Source organism: Rutilus rutilus (genome assembly GCF_951802725.1).
Source record: "Rutilus rutilus genome assembly, chromosome: 8".
NCBI lineage: Eukaryota > Metazoa > Chordata > Actinopteri > Cypriniformes > Leuciscidae > Rutilus > Rutilus rutilus.
The window spans coordinates 12,943,182-12,957,009 of NC_140222.1; the positions used below are offsets into that span (position 1 = coordinate 12,943,182).

The window sequence follows — 13,828 nt, forward strand, 5'->3', positions numbered from 1 at the left end:
ATCAAAACGTTGCGCCAGAGTCTCACCATGTCGGTGTAGCGAAGAGTTGGTGAACATTGAAAAAGAAAAGTTGGTCGTGTTGCAGGACATTCAGCGCCAGTTGACCGAAGCAAATGAGCTCGCTCGCCAGTCTGTGGAGCTGAAGAGAGCCAAGCTGGAACTCGCCAAGCAGCAGCATGCCCAAGCAGAGGCGCAATTCAACAGGCCCTCAATCTCGGTACCAATCTTGCTGCCAGCTGAAGGTGAGCCAGTTTTACTTAGTTTATAGGTTTTTTTAATGTGCCTTTCATCACAGTTCCTAATCTCATTTTGGTATGTATTTGTCTTTATAGATGCTGAGCAACAGTCACACCAGTGACAATGTCTGTGTATGTTTGTATGTATGCGCATTTTCATTAAAAATACTTGATCATAAACAAGATTATGTCATCCTTAATGAGTCAACAACTGATTCTCGATTGCCATTGGAAACCTATGCATAAAATCTTGCTCTATCTATGAGATACCTTATTTATCCAGAAGGAAATTAAACAGTGTCATTCTAAGTGCACATTCAGATATAAAGTCTCATTTGAAGAGGCTGCGTAAAGACATTAGTTTGTAATGTACATTATCTGTGTGTTTGACGTAAAGCTATGCATGAGGCAAAGCAGTGGAAAGGGAATCCTCTGACAACCATGTGACCTGCGTTCAATGCCCTATAAATGAATGAAGATGAATCAGCTATGAGACGTGGTCATTTGGGCATATGTCAATTTTTTGATGCAGAAATTCTAACGTGTACACTCCTTTGTCAACATTAAGAGAAGCATGTCAATGATTGGCGTTGCATAGAGCACTTATAGAATGGACACAATGGCATGAATGAGTAAAGGTGTAAAGGATTAGAATCACACACAGAACATTTAATGGATGCAAGGTTTGAAACTGACGTTTATTTTTTCAGAAAAATAAAAAAATCCATTATAATATGAATCAAAAGAAAAGTCCATTCAATCATGGATGATGGCTAATGATAGCTCAGCAAGTTAATCCAAAAAGAAAAAGTAATCAACCAAAAACATTTTCAATCAAAAAGCTGCCTTGCCTCAACCCCAGCAGCGTGCAGGGCAGCCTCTGTGGAGGATAGAGGACCTCAACTTCTGCTTCTCCATCTTCCTCCTCTTCCGCTTCCACCTCCTCCCCCTCCGGAATAGGTGCGCCTCCACGCACAGCTATGTTATGGAGTATGGCCGTTGCCACCGTAACTGCGCAAGACCTGTGAGGCTTCATGCGCAGTCCTCCTGCCGACTTGTGCAGGCACCGAAAGCGCAGCTTCCAGATGCCCAATGCACACTCAACAATGTTGCGCGTGCGAACGTGTGCAACATTGTAGGCTCTTTCAGCCCGAGTCTGTGGGTTGGTCATCGGTGTGAATAAGTATGTTCTCAGAGGGTATCCACTATCCCCGAGGAACTGGCTCTGACCAAACCCCTCTCTCTCCGCTTGTTCACCCACGGCAGAATTGGCCCAGACAAAACTATCGTGGGTGCTGCCAGGCCACCTTGCCACCAGGTCAGAGATCACACCCCTATGGTCCACTATAACCTGCACGTTTATGGCCGCGTATCCCTTTCGCGATATGTACGCCTGATCATTCACTGATGGATTGGCAATAGGGATGAGTGTGCCATCCACCAGGCCCAAGACTCTGGGGATGCTAGCAATGGCATGAAAGCCCTGGTGCACCTCCTGGATCTCCTGACGTGTTGCCGGCAGCCGGATGTAATCCCCGGCATGGCGCAGAAGGGCGTTGGTGACAGTGTGGACGCACCTCCACACCGAGGTCTTGCTTAGGCCGTAGCCCTCTCCCACAACCTCGATGAAGCTCCCTGTAGCAAAAAACCTTAGCGCTGCAAGCAGCTGGATTTCAGGGCTTAAAGCAAAATTCCGCCGTGTTAGCCTGGCAAGCGCAGGTCTGAGAAGGTCCAGAAGCTCCATAATGAGTTGTCTTGGGAGGCGAAAATTTTTTAATATAGCCACGTCAGGCAAAATATCAAAAGGGCTTAAGTTTTGCCGAATAAAAAAATGGACATGGACTAAACGTGGCCGTGGCCGGCGCCGTCTTTGATTCAATACAAGGACACGTTGGATCGCTGCCATAGTTGGTTGCTTACTGGACACCACCATGCTTATCCATTTATAGATCTTTGCCAATTAGAGGCAAATTGTTTGCCAGATTATAATTATCAAAAGTGAATGCCAATTATAGATTGACAATCATTAATGCTTTAATGACATTAGAAAATAGCCAAGGCTAATTAGCACCATTTTAGTTCTAATACCAAATAAAGTTAACTTCATAAATAGTCCTGTATCCATTGCGGACATTTTTTTTATTAGTATATATATTAATATATAGCATAAAATCATTGTTGAGCCACAACATTGTCAACATACCATAGTTTGACTTGCAAACAACGCTAAGAGAGAGCTTACGAATGGTCTGGACCAACCTTACGAAAGTGTGACTTACAGAAGATATACTTAGCGTACGAACATGTCGGGAACCGTGCATTAAGGTTAAGAGAGAACTTAAGTACTAGGTTAATAACTACTTAGCGATAAGAACATTTTGGGGAACCGGGCCCTGATGGTTTGCTCAAGGCTGTTGATCTGCTGAATTTCAAACAATGCTATAACTTCTTGCTTTCCTGTATTCTGCTTCAGCTCTTTTACCCTTGGTAAACTGTATGCATGTATGTGTGTGTATGTTAGAGTAGTTTAAGTGTTTTGACTAGTTAATAAAATCTTGTTCATGTCACATGTAAAGTTGTCCGTGTCTCAAACTCATAACTGGAGTCACTAATCATTTAGATCTTGGTTACTGCTCTTAGAAGTATTGTAAATTAAGAAAGACATTTCCCATGCCCCGGAAATGTACATTTCTTAGAGTTAATAAACAATTGATCCTGAGTGTTCATGGAACAAATAGGTTCATTGATTGTAATATTAATTTACGACAGTAAATTAATTATATTAACTAATACAAATATTCATAATCAATTATAACCAGTTATTATTGATTATTAATATTTCATATAGAGCTAATTTGCTACAAACGTCATGTTACTGATTCAATTAATATGTTTTGTTATGGTCTCCACAGGAATTAAGGGAATCACCTCATGGTCTCAGCTGGTTCTTGAAAGCCCATTCCAATTCGCTATTTATAAATAATCTCCTTTTCCAGGGTGTCGTACCCTGGTATAGTTGCATCAGGTTATGAACACTTTTCACAATAAAAACAAGCCATCCAAGGAATGCAGTTGCTAGTGATCAGATATGGAGGAGTTCACATTTTTTTGGGCAAACTGCTGTAACTTCTCACAGATCTTCCCCCCTTAATGATGCTGTTGGCCTAACAATCATCCGCTCAACTCTCATACCCATCTCACATAGTGACCCCCTGCCTTAGGTTGTCCTCTTACCCATCATTGAGAAATCACCTCATACACATCAGATCTTTCCCATTACAAAATCTTTGACAGTTTTCTTCAACAGAGTCAGGTATTTTCTGGAGCTTAGTTTGAATAACTCCAGGGGCAAAACTAAAAGTTTCCAAATTGCAGTATCAAATAAATCAAAAGCAGAAGCCGGCACAATACTATTTTGGGTATTAGCTCTGACTAAAGTTTGGTGAAGCCCAACTTAGTCCTTACTTAGTAACTTAGTAACAGAGGTTACTATAGTAACCAATATGTTCTCTGTCAGTCACTTTGACGTGGTCTCGATTATAGTTGACAGTTGTTCACCCAGCTGTGCACGTTTTCGCTCCAGTTCCTTTGTTTTTCTGTATTTGTGTTAGAGACATTAAGTTCTAAAGGTCTTACCTTGTTGTTTTGAGTAAATGAATATTTTGTTTCTAACACATTGATTTTGTCTGAAGGCTTTACAGTAATCAACAATATGGTAATGAACAAACCCCAGAAATAATTATGAAACTTGCACCAAAAAAGAGTTTAGACTGCAATAAAATAAGAAATGGCGGACAAGTAAAATGGCTGAACCTTTTGAAAGACAGTTGTCATTGGACCTTAAAGTGTTGCGCAGTGACAACCACGACAGCAATGCTGCACAATATATTGTGATGATGTTGAGATGCAAGACAATCCATCAGAAGAGTTTAAAGGTCGTAAAGAAGTTTTATTGAGGATTACAGACAGGTGGAAAAAAACACGTACGTGCCTTTCTTCCCTCGTATGTTTTTGCTCATTCACTACTCACATTAAAAAGTGTTGTAATGCTCAAAAAGTGTTAACAGAGTGATTAAAAATTCAGTAGACTGCACATTGCACATGCACTCTTGCACATGATAAGAACAATTACACACAGAGACATGCATGAAGAAGTGCAGGATATGACATCAAATTAGAGAAGTAACGTAAAGTTATTTTAACATTTAGACAGTGAAGATATTCTCATTCATATCAGTCTCATAAAGACAGAGAGGTATTTTTTTTTAAACTTAAGTGATCTTGTGTGCCGTTCTTCAGAAGGATATAAAAACCTTTTGCTCCAATAGAATTAAGTGCATGTATAAATCTATTGTGTTCATGTTCACAGCTGTGATTCAGCACATTTGAAGAATTGGTTAAAAACCACTGCATGTTAACCTCCAACTGGGAGCAAGTATTTATTCATCTTTTTTTTATTTTTGGCTTTGTGATTATTCTGGTTTTTTTGGGGGGGGGGGGGGGGTTTGCATTTGAAAAAAAAAAGCTCCTTTGATTTTATTTTCCTCTAAACCACAAGATGGCACAAAAACTTGCCACAGCGCTTTCCAAAACATCCGCTTTTCAAGATGAACGTGAATTTCCAACACGATCTCATGAAAGTGCGTATCTTTACGACAAATTTGATTTCCTGTGCCATTTAAACGCCAAAAATGTTTTTTTTTTTTTGCGTGCATATGGTATGCACTGTAAACCCCTATAGGATTGTGGGTGTGGAGTGGGTGCACGCCATAAAGTGCGTATCATATGCTCGAAAAACTCGAAAATGCACGGAGACCACAACAAAACTGCCTAAGAATTTAGCAACATAGTTACATATCTGGACATGAACACTTCTTGATTGACATTCAGTTCTACCGATTTAAACTAATGAAATTACAGAAATGATAGTCAGGACCCGGTTTTTCAAAAGGTTTAATCCAGATAAAATTGATCCGGATTTAGTAATCCTTTTTTTGCGATCCGTGATCACGTAATCCAGCTTACTTTTGAGCCAGTTTTTCAAAGCAATATCGGAATGGATCAATCTGATCCGGATAGGAACTTTTCAGGATCACCAAATCTGGATAACCAGTGCTCAAACAGGATAGGAAATCACAATGTAGAACTATAGATATGTAAAGAGCGACAAGTAGAATAGCCAGTGTGGGGTCAATATAAGTTTATTTTTATATGAAATGAAAACACACACATTTAAAAAAAAAACTAAAAACAAGAAAAACCCCACCCCATCCTCTTCCAGCAGTCCGCTCATCTGAGACCTACAACACAAACACTGTACATTGAGGATATTTATAATAAGTTTCAAATATAGATGTATTGAATAAAAAAAAAAGACTTAATGTCAAATACTCCACAATAATTTCAGACTTCCTCATCTGATGTGGAGAGACCAGCTTGTCTGAGCGTAGCCTTTAGGAGGCGGATCTCAAGTCTGGCCTTGGTTTGCTGCAGTTTGGTGAGAGTCAGTTGTTCCTCTGCCAGACGAAGCTGTGCTTCTGCCCTTTCAGGCTCTTTTTGCAGAAGTGCCTTGTAATCATCATCTTTGTTTGATGAAGGGCGCCTCAAGCCTTTCCTCTGAGATCCTGTGGCAACTACCACTGGCTCAACCAATGAGGATCCAGCTTCTTCCTCAGGAACAGAGCTGAGATTCAATATAAATACGCTCTCTGGATCAGCCTCAGGAGGAACTGGCAGATTCTCCTCCTCCTCCTCAATCCAAGGCTCGCCATCCCCTACAACAGGGGTTTTCAAACTTTTTGTGTGTGTGGACCACTATTTGTAATCAAGAATTTTCACGGACCACCTCATAATACACATAATAAAATATGTCTACACAGAGTCCTACCTGAATTAATCTGCACCTCTAAATAGGCTTACTAGCTCTAAAACTATCATTGGTCATCACATCAGTACAACAGGCTTGTTAAAAGAAAGTTTACTACACACAATGGCTACCACATATTTTATTTATTTATTTACTCAAGCGCCGAGGGCATAATCAGGTTCATTTGAACAACAGGCTTATTTCCATAGCAATGGAGTATGAAATCTATAATAAGAACGCTGGAATATAGTCAACATTTCAAAACCTTTGGTGATTTTAGGGGATTATTAATCTTCAGAGTTTTACAAGTCCTCAAAAAGTACGTGATGTGATAATGAAAACTTATTTGCCTCTGCCCTTTTCTCTTCAGAGAACCTGTTGCTATCCACCGAACCAATGTTGTGGTTCTAACGGCACTGAACTTGAATGTCACGGCCGAACACCACTAGGCTTTTTTAGTAATCACACAATAACTTGACAATTTAATTAAAATGTTACATCAATATAGGCCTACATATTCTTTTTACTTTTTTTTTTTGTGAATTTCCTGGTAAAATGAAGATAAAAAAAAATATTCTTTTATATTTAATTTTGCCTTTCCACGGACCACCTGCAGTACCCTCACGGACCACTAGTGGTCCGCGGACCACAGTTTGGGAATCGCTGCATGGAGAGCTTGCGACTTCTCACCTCCAATGATGTCGAGGACCACATCTGTGTAATCTCCCCTCTTAAATGGCTTGTTGCCTGTTTGTGGGTTTTTGGCTTCAGCATGGTCCTTTGTTGCCCTGGCCACCGCAATTTGATTTGGTCTGTGGTCCTCCTCTGGCCAGACCCTATGGCAATCACATTTTCTGTGATTAAAATCCAAACATCATTTTTCTTTTTGTTTGTATCCTTAGCAGAATTAAAACTTCCCACTATTGTTCCATGGCACCGAACACCCTCTAGTAGTGCATTGGTTTTAGCAGCAGTGAAGTTACAGCTTCTTGAGTCCATGGTTCTGTTGCTTTACTATAGTGAACATTGTTCATCAATTATAGGCCTTGTGTAACCCAGACGTTTTTCCTTATTCTCCTTATTTGCGGTTCCACCTTATGTTCGCGTTGTCGCGAGACTTCGTGAAGCATCGCGGGACTTGACAGAGTGTTGCGTCACTTTCCTTTAAATACGGCCGCGCGCTGTTGTTTGGTATGTGTGTGCGCGAGCCGGTGTGTTGAGCTGCTGCAGGTAGGCGTTTAGCCGTTCAAACATTCTATTAATTAAACAGCTGGTTAGTTTAACTATTATGTATGCCAACCTTTTAGATTGCCTCTACCTTTTCAAATGACTGCTGTTGAGTGACTTAATGATACAGGAACTGGTGAGTTTGTCACTGTTTGTTATACGGTGCTAAAAGTGTGTTGTATGTGGTTCTGTTAGCCGGTGCTGGCGCTGGCTGTACATTAATCATACTGAGTTTGACTATATATATACATTTTGTGCCTATTTAAATGAGCAATACATTAATTAATCTTAATATTGTTATTGAATTATGAAGTCAACTACTCTTTGATTCTGAAATGTATTTTGAAGCTATTTATTGATATTTGTCTATTTATAAGAGTACTCTTGCTGATTGTTAAATTATTTATATTGCTATATGCAGTATTTATTGAATCATGTACATGATGAAACAAATGAATTGAGATTTATTATGATAATATGATGACTTTATTATATTATGATTATGGTGATATAGTTGTGATGCTTGGAACCAGAGTGATGTATTAATTGGTCATGTTTTGTACAGGCCAGGTTCTGTGTATTGATGGCGAGCCACTAGGCCCAACCTGATGCTTCGGAGTGCATGCATCTATCGGTGTGGTAGGAGGCACTGCAGCTGTGCACACACACACTCAGCTGCTAATTGGCACTTGCGCGCACACACACACTCTGAGACATTTACACACACTCTGAGACATTTACACACACTCTGAGACATTTACACACACTCTGAGACAGTGATGGCAAAATGAGGCTTCCTGAACCACTGAGACCTCGCAGTCCATTGCTTCAGCCAAAGGTTCATTACTCGAAGCTTCATTCAGCATTGCTCACTAGTGACACCTAGCTACTGTGCAAAGAAATAGCAGACAAATTCATTCATTCTGAACCAGTGTTCAGAGCCACGCACCCCCCCCCCCCCCCTCCCTAATTTTATAAAAAAAAAAAAAAAGAAATTATAAAAAAAATGTATATTTTATAAAATACTTTTAGAAATAAAAATATTTATTTGTAATGTAAATATACAAATAAATATTTATATTTATTTGTATATTTTTATTTAAATGTATATTTTATAGAAATATTTTTTTTATAAATACAAATATTTATTTATTTATTTTGTAGGCTACTCACTGTTGATGTCTGTAACCTTTCATTTGCAATAATAAAAAGACATGATCAGACATTTGTCCATTACTATATAAAATATGTATCTTTCTCTGTCTGAATTTACTTGTGCAGAGTCACACACACAGTTTATTAATTATTCATACATTTTTTGGATAGTGACAGTATGAACAACAACAGTGACACTGTGTTGAGTGCAGTGCTTATGTTAGAGGGAGTGTAATAAAGTAAATTTATTCATTTAGCAGATTATAGATAACAGATTAAAGTAAACTGCAACAGAATAGTCTGGAAGGAAGGATTACAATAGATTTTTTATTGAGAAACAGAATTATTTCAAGTGTGTTGGGGTTTAGACGATTCCTCTTCTTGGACAAAATCTCTCTAGCCTTGGAAAATATCCTTTCACAAGGAACAGGGGATGCAGGGGAACGTAAAAATGGCAGAGGTACAAATGAGGACACTGATGCTTCTGTTGAGCCCAGACAGGGGAGGATTCCCTCTTTCTTGCTGTCTCCATTACCAGGAAAAAGAAGAGTCACAAAAAGCAAACACATCCAAAAAGGCAATCCAAATCAAAAAGCAGTCCAGTCCAGATGCAAAAATCCAGAGCAATCCAAATAATCTTATCTAATTAATATAACAAGACTATAATATAGCTAGGCCTACTATAATAATAATATACTATAACTATTCTAACCTGATAATGTAATAATATACAGCCCTCACATATGGCACAACAGTTATCATCTAACTCTCTGACTCTCTGACACTACTACAACTTCTTCTGCTACTCCTGCAACACCCACAAGGAGGCGCGAGTTTCGAACCGCCTTTTATCCGGAAGCGACACTCAGACCGAACCGATGACGTATCCACACAAACCGAGGCCTCGTTTGTCATTAGTCACGTGATTTTCACGCTAACAACACAAGCCTCGAATCGCGGCTTCATCTGGCACGCCCACTTTTTCTCGACACACGCTCCGACGCCTCGGTTCAAATGGCCCATCACTACTCTGAGACATTTGCACAAACCTTGGACATTTTTCACATCCACACATTGGTACTGATCTTATGAACTTGTGCCATCATGGACTCCTTGGACTCTGCCTGTCTCGAGGGCTGTGTTTTGTGAATCACTGCTGCTTCAAGCATCCTTTTATGGTTGAGAGAATTCTGAGATCGTTGTATGCTCATAAATAACTTTGAACTGAGTACTACCTATGTGCACATGTAAATATTGTAAATACTTGTTGTCCTATATGTAATACAACTCACAATTGCAATGCAACCTTGACTCTGTGTGTTATTGAACTTCACCTTTTCCTCCTTGAGCCAAACTAGACTCTTCTGATACTGATGTACTATTTTATCTATAATTGTAGCAAGTTATATATGCTACACTTGGGTCCAATTGCCTCAATTGAACACAAGCCAAAACGAATCAGTTGTAATAGATGTGTTTGAAAAGACCAACTACACAGCCATATAAGTCAGCCTTTCTCAGAGGATTCACAGAGAGACAGTGAAATGGCAGGTGTTGTCCACCGCCACCACCACTTTGCCATGAGAGGATACCGTCAAAGGGTGTATGTTGAACGTACCAAGCCACTGGAGCAATACACCACTGAGGAGCTGTATGTCCGGTTTCACTTTGGGAAGGCTGATATAGAGTACCTTGTGAACCTTCTCAGGCCAAAACTTCAACACAAAACCCAAAGGAGTTACAGTCTGTCTGTGAAAGACCAGATCCTCATTGCTCTCCGATTTTATGCATGTGGGACTTTCTATCAAGTTGTTGGTGACTATATGGGAGTGGTGATATCAGCTGTGTGTGATGTGGTGAGAGATGTGTCAATCGCACTGGCCAGCCTGGTCAATGAATTTGTTTCTTTTCCAAAGGACAACCAGATTGCCCAGGCCAAGCGCAGCTTTTTCTTTTGGGGAATATGCCCAATACTATTGGAGCAATCAACTGCACACATGTGCATATACAAGGACCTCGTGAGAATGAATGGGAGTTTATAAACAGAAAGGGGAGGCACAGCATCAATATCCAACTTGTGTGTGATGCTGACCTCATCATCACCAACTGCGTTGTCAAGTAGCCTGGGTCTGTCCATGATGCACGCATCCTGAGGGAGTGCGCTCTATATAGAGACCTCCAAACCAACCGACCGGATGGCATAATATTAGGAGACAGTGCCTACCCACTCCTACCATGGCTGATGACTCCTTTTCTAACAGCAAATACACCGGCGCAGGCACGCTTCAACACTGCTCATTGCAGAGCAAGATGTGCAATTGAGCGTTTAAATGGAGTTCTTAAGAGGCGCTTTGCATGCCTTAACTACCTGAGAGCGGAACCACAGAAAGCATGCAACATAACCCTTGCCTGTATTGTCCTGCACAACATCGCTACTAAGCGCAGTGTCCCTCTCTGTGCTGACAATGATGCACCTGAGCATCTTGGAGACCCTAACCAACCTCCTGCATTCTACCAGAACGAGCAAACAGGACGTGCAACAAGGGACGCAATAGTTAGACACTATTTCTGATTTGGATTTGTTTTGGATTTCAAAAATCAGTGATTGCCATTCTTTGCATTTTTTTGGTTATTCTGTAATCATTGCATGCATCACTAATAAATATTCTAAAAACAAAAATATTTTCGATTGTGATGAATGTATATCAATTAGTGACAGAATAAAATGTATTGTTTTTGGTCAATTTTGACAGCTGTTTGGGGGATTATTTTATGAGGCCAAACTCTTTCTACTTTGCTGTAGGCCTATACTGAAAGGCTGAATACGTTAAAACCTACCTAATCACTGTAGCCTGACGGATGAACAAATAAAATTAAAACCTTATGAATAAATAGGATATCTTGTAAGATACTGCATGATCCAAATATAGTATTATTTGATACATTTTTAAAGTTTTCATTACATTTTGGGCATGAAATCCACGCTGAATCCACCCTTCCGATGGGATCAGTTTAATCCAGATTTTTTGGATCAAAGTGATCCAAATCCTACAAAAAAGTTCTGAAAAAAACAAACTAAAGGTTTGATCCGGATCAAAACCAAGATTGGATTACGTGATCTAATCCGATTATGTAATCAGTTTTTTCTTTTGAAAAACCCATTTTCAAGATTTGATCCAATCCGTTGTCCAAAATCCTAGTGGATTACTTTTGAAAAACCGGGTCCAGAGCTCCTTTATCCAGATTTTTAAACGGTTTAAAATATTCTGTCGAGATTCACACTGTTGATTTGATTGTGTTAATCTAAATTGGTGGTTGTCAGATCAAGTACATTGTCAGCATGAGAGTGTGCACAGTCAATATAAGAATGTGTGGGGGATTATAGGTCTAATTCTAGTTTGGAAATAATAATTTTGAACTATTTGCATTAAAATATGCACATATGTAGGCCTACTTGTTTATTTATTTGTATGCCTAATATGTTGAAAATGTAAAACAATTCTTGTCTCGTGACACTCAGTTTGGAATTACATGAGTATTTTCTATTCAAAATGGCCATATTTGAGGAAAGAAAAGTCGAGTTTGCATCACTGGATGTTACTGTCAGTCGTTTAACATTTCTTTGGCAAAACAGTTGACATGTAATAAATATTTTGCTTAATAATACCTCACTCTCTTTCAACGTTAAACTGAGTCTTCACGCTGGAATTCACGCTCTGTTTCTGCGAAAAGTAAAAGTTTGTTTTGATTGGCCATCTCAACAATTTGGTCATTTTTAATAATTGGAGGGGCTTGTCTTCGAGAACCACTGGCTCCAAATACAAAAAATGAGTTCATAAAACAATTCTGTTAGAAAAGTATTCATTATAATTAATAGATTTTAAAGTGTGGGAATAAAAATAAACAAAATATGAAGTGGTTGGTAACTTGTCATTTACACTTTGAATAAAAGCAAAGACAAATTATTTAAGTAAATGGATATTTTTCCTTCAGTTTGTGTTGTTGAGATGCAAGACAATCCATCAGACGAGTTTAAGGGTATAGAGAAGTTTTATTGAGGATTACAGAATATCTTCATATTTCTTCCCTCGTCTGTTTTTGCTCATTCACTACTCCCATTAAAAAAGTTTTCTAATGCTCAAAAAGTGTTAACAGAGTGCTTACAAATTCAGCTGAATCTGCACACAAAAAGCCCAATTACACAGACACATGAAGAAGTGAAGAATATACAATCAATTTAAAGAAATATTGTAAAGATATTTTTAACATTATGCTCTTTTAAGGTAAATGATGAGAGACAGTGAAGATATTCTTGTTCATCAGAGTCTCATAAAGACAGAGATCTGCATTTTCTATTTGTATTTTGTATTTATTCATCTATTTTTTTTTTTTGGCTTCATGATTGACTCACTTTTTTCTATTTTTGCGCTTGAAAAACAAAGAAAGATGAAAGAAGTGAACAAATGATTAGCAAATAAAGCTCTGTGATGCTCTATTCAGCCTGTCATCTGTACTTTACCGTACATAATGTACAGGCAAGTGTTCTTGGTCACACTGCAACACTATATAATGGCTATCGATCGACTCCCCTGTATAGAGACATTTTGGGGGATACCCAGATTTATATCTACAGTTGATCACAGGAAAAGGCGTGGTGCTCTTAAACCGGTTATCGCCCTGTCGAGTTCCTCCGCGACAAACTGGGTTAATTTCCTTTTCATTTGCTTGTATGAAGGTGTTAAATTCTTTGCAGAATCCGCCAGGTCCAGTGATGTCTCTCCTTCTGATTTCCCTGTTACACGTCCGCTCATTCACAAAAGGACCCACATGCTGATTGACGAAATATTGATAACCGGTTAAAGCATGAGTGGAGAACGACACACACAAGACCAGCAGCAGAATCACAGCAGACTGATGAATCTCCATGACCTGATGAACAACACACACATCAAAACACCTTTACTGACATTTGACTTATAAAGCAGTTTGGCTGTGACCAATTAATACAATACTATGAGACCCTTCCTTTGTTTTTACTTGCACGTATCTTAGTTACTTTAACCCAGCTGTGCACTGTTTTGTACACACACGTTTGCAGTCCTGTATTTGTTTAAGACACATTATTGTAATATCTTATATGCTGAGTAAAGTTTTTAAGCTCTTACCTTGTTGTTGTGGGTAAATTAATATTTTGATGTCTTCTTTTGCCTGAAGGCTTTACGGTAATGAACAGCACGATAATGAACAAACCCCAGAAAATCCTGATGAAGCTTGCTCCAAACACCAGTTTAGACTTCAGTGTTGTCCGTCAGTACCGCTGGAGTTTTTATTGCAAACCTAATGT

At 39.1% G+C, this 13,828-nt stretch overlaps 1 long non-coding RNA gene and 1 pseudogene across 2 annotated transcripts; one reads left to right on the forward strand and one right to left on the reverse strand.

The window, feature by feature from the left end:
* Window positions 1-10,028: 10,028 nt before the first annotated feature.
* Window positions 10,029-11,056, forward strand: LOC311294760 (putative nuclease HARBI1; annotated as a pseudogene). Its single transcript has one exon. The product of its transcript is annotated as a putative nuclease HARBI1 (transcript).
* A 2,016-nt stretch (window positions 11,057-13,072) lies between these two features.
* Window positions 13,073-13,828, reverse strand: LOC311295139. The gene is made up of 2 exons (XR_014628176.1): window positions 13,650-13,828; window positions 13,073-13,413 (listed from the first exon to the last, which is right to left on the reverse strand). It is a non-coding gene; the product is annotated as an uncharacterized lncRNA (long non-coding RNA).